The sequence below is a fragment of the Rhagoletis zephyria genome, unplaced genomic scaffold, assembly GCF_001687245.7.
Source record: "Rhagoletis zephyria isolate East Lansing unplaced genomic scaffold, Rhagoletis_zephyria_1.1 Rzeph_scaffold_00080, whole genome shotgun sequence".
Lineage (NCBI taxonomy): Eukaryota > Metazoa > Arthropoda > Insecta > Diptera > Tephritidae > Rhagoletis > Rhagoletis zephyria.
In genome coordinates, this window is record NW_016157164.1 from 17,084 (window position 1) to 20,858 (window position 3,775).

Sequence of the window (3,775 nt, forward strand, 5' to 3'; positions counted from 1 at the left end):
TCTTCGCTGGAGGCGACAAACTTGAAACTTGACATAATTGTAAATACTTTTCGATTGACGCTGCACCAGTTGCGAGGACTTTCAGTTATATTTATAAATTTTTTTTTTATTGCGGTGCAATAATTCCGTTTTCAGAATTGCTTCGGGGCTGCAAATATCGGATGTATCCTCCTGACTAGGGATGGGTAAATTCGATATTCGAAGCTTCGAGATTCGAATTTTAATCGAACTTTAGCTCTAAAATGACGAATTTTCGAAATCGAATTTTGTAGTGCTAAAATTCGGATAAAATCGAATTTTTTTATGCGCTCCACGTTTTTCATTTCCAATCTCATAAATTGTTAAAAATGACTTTTGCTACAATTTCAAGATCAAATGTTATCAAAACAAATTCTATGGGTTAGGTTAGATTAGGTAAAGGGGCTGCCTCTGCATATGGAGGCACACTAGGACTCGACTGAGCTGTACATTGTGATTCCCTTAGAGAGTGTGTGGGTAGGGGAAAGAGGAGGGAAGCTAAGGGAGAATGACGACACCTATGGCTTTTTGTCGGAGAAATGCTCCGTGCTCGCAACGAAGCTCTTCAGTCGACTGATGTCCACACCCGAGATCTCATAGGGAGTGTGGAAAAGGGGGACCCAAGTTGCTTAAACCTTAGGCTTGCAAAGGCAGGGCACCAGAGCATAAGGTGTTAAGATGATTCCACCTCATCGTCCTCCATGCAGCTGGTGCACACAGCGCCCAGTAAGCACTCCCACCAATAGTGAGAGATGCAGCTTGCTTAGACTCAACCTTGCATTCCGAGGTCTTTGCTCAGATCTCGCAGAGCTGACTAAACGCCCATCAGTCCAGAAGCAGGCCGCACGAGGTCAAGAGAGCCCCCAGACCCTCCCTATCCGGAAGTAATTTCTCAAGCTCATCTGTCTTGCGAGCTCATCACCCATGTACTTGGCAGCGATTTCTCTGTGACCTGGAACCCAAATAAGCTTAATAGCGATATAATCAGATGCGGTCGATAGGGAAGTCAGACACTCCCTCACCGTTTTCGAACGCACCGTCACGGAGCCAAGAGCCCTAATGGCTGCTTTGTTGTCAGAATAAATATTCACCGCCTAACAAGTGGTAACTAGTTTTAGTTTTCGCTTTGTGTCAAAATCGTTTGCATATTTATCATGGGATTCACAGAGGTTACTAGGATCCGATATCACAATTGCTTTATCAAAAGTGTCTGCATTAGCATTAGAATCGCAAGTGTTACGAAAAATTTGAAAAATTGTTTTTTTCTACATCTTGGATCGATTAAATTAGCAACCATATATTCTTCACTTTTTAAATTACACTGGTTTTAAGCAAAAATCTTCTATGGTTGCCACGATCCAATTCCCATGTAGAATTGCTCAGTGATTCCGAAAATCGAGTTATTTTTTTTGTGGATACGTTTCCGAGATATTTGCAATATACCGTTATTGAGCTTAAAAAAGTGGGTCCACTTAACTACACATATCTTACGAACCAATTGAACAATCGTAATACGAAATACGGCCAATGCAAGCCAATGAAATTCGCCATAAGCCGCGTATACATCATTTTTCGGTAGGCCTGGTAGTTTCTAAAAAAATTTTAGAAATTTCAAATTTGTTTAATCTTTTCTTAAAAAAAAAAATAAAAAATCTAAGAAACTATCAGTCCTATCGAAAAGTGATGTATGTACATATATACGATTTGTGGAGAATTTCATTGGCTTTCAATTGCCGTATTACAATTGTTCAATTGGTTCGTAAGATATACGTGATGAAGTGGAAGCACTCTTTTTTAAGCTGAATGGCGGTACATTCCAAATATCTCGAAAACGTATCCATAGAAAACAAATTAACTCGATTTTCGGAATCACCGAGCAATCATTAAAGGGAATTGAATACTGGCGTCTGGAGAACAAAAACAAAACTAAAATTTAGGATCCAGTGTTATTAAAACGGCGATGCAAGGATTTTAACATTTAATCCCTCAAATTGGGTACTTCACACTCGTATATTTCCGCAGTTTGTAGTAATTTGTTTCAATGATGGCTACTAGTGGAATTATTACCCCTATTATGAACACGGACGGAGGGAGTTTTACTCACTTTTGCCTACAGTTGGTTTATGAAAACCGATCGGCAACCCAGTGCACGAATAAAATAAAAAAGTAGCATTACCAAATACGCATTCGATCCGTGTTCCGAACAAAATTTCGTATTTCACATTCACAATTGATTGTGTTGCGGATGCTTATAAAGCCAGCATGGAAAGCAATAAAATGTAAGGAAAACCGCATTTATTTGTATTTTATGTTTAAATAATAGAAAACAAATTGCACAATCCTTCGTTTTTAGGAAACATATAACGAGCAGGGAGCAATTTAGACTTTTAGTTTCCAAAATGAAGGAGCATCCGGACATAGCAAAAAACTTCACTACAAATGCACCTAACGTGGTGGATTGTCGAATGGAAAAAGGTTTGAAATTCTTGAAAGCTAATTGAGAATATGCTCTACTAAGTTTAAATACAGGTTTGGTCAGACTTTACAAATGCCTTTGTCGGCTATGGAAGAAGATGTTGCTGTTCTGGTGTCATTAAACGATTGTGTAGGTGGAATCAAGAATGCCCAAGAGTTTGGAGTGCCGCAGAGGAGAACTTATGGCGATAGCGTGCCATCTACTTCCAGAAATGTGCCGCAGGAGAAAATTTATGACGATAGTGTGCCACCTACTTACATAAATGTGCCGCAGGAGGGAATTTATGACGATAGCGTGCCATCTACTTCCAGAAATGTGACCCAGAAGAGAAGTTATGAGAATACCATACCATCTACTTCGAGAGATCATGGCGGCATTGAAGCACATGAAGATGGAGGTATGGAGAATGACCAAAATATTGTGAATCAATTACCAAAAAGAAAAAAGAGACCTGACCAATTTGAATTATTGGAAAAGCAAATCGGAGTGCAACAAAGACTTTATGCAAAAGTGTCTGAGGGTGTTGAGACCCAAGGGAAATATTATCCAGACGTGATAGCCAATTTAAAAAGACTGAACAAATCAGTGGAGGATGGTTCCGTGCGCAGAAGTGGAAAACTTTTGACTGCCATTCACCTGGGAGTGGCCAGAAGCGATTCTTGTGCGTACGGTTCAAATAGCAGCTCACAACGTCCGGATATTTATATCCACGTATCCTCTGGGTAGCAACCAAACACCCGTTTGGGAGCGAGCTAAAGCGAGAAGGCGTAAAACTTCGCGTGCGCTGGATTTGGGTCCCGCCACGTTAAAACCCCGCCCAATGAAAAGAAGCAAACAGCCTCGGATGAGACCCCTTTTTTCTGATGACGACCACGGCAAACGTATAAAGGACTATGATTTAAGGGTATGCACCTGGAATATCCGGACCCTTAATGGGGAAGGTGCCTCTGCCCGGCTGGTTGATGTCCTCGGGAAGACAAAGGCTGACATCACCGCCATCCAAGAAATGCGATGGACGGGGCAAGGTAAAGTAAGCGTGAAGCCTTGCGACGTCTACTACAGTTGCCACGTAAAGGAGCGCAAATTCGGTGTTGGATTCGTGGTAGGAGAGAGACTCCGTCGCCGAGTACTGGCGTTCACCCCGGTGGACGAACGTCTAGCCACAATCCGCATCAAAGCTAGATTCTTCAACATCTCGCTCATCTGCGCCCATGCCCCGACGGAAGAGAAGGATGAGGCGTCCAAGGATCTCTTCTATGAGCGCTTGGAACGTACATATGA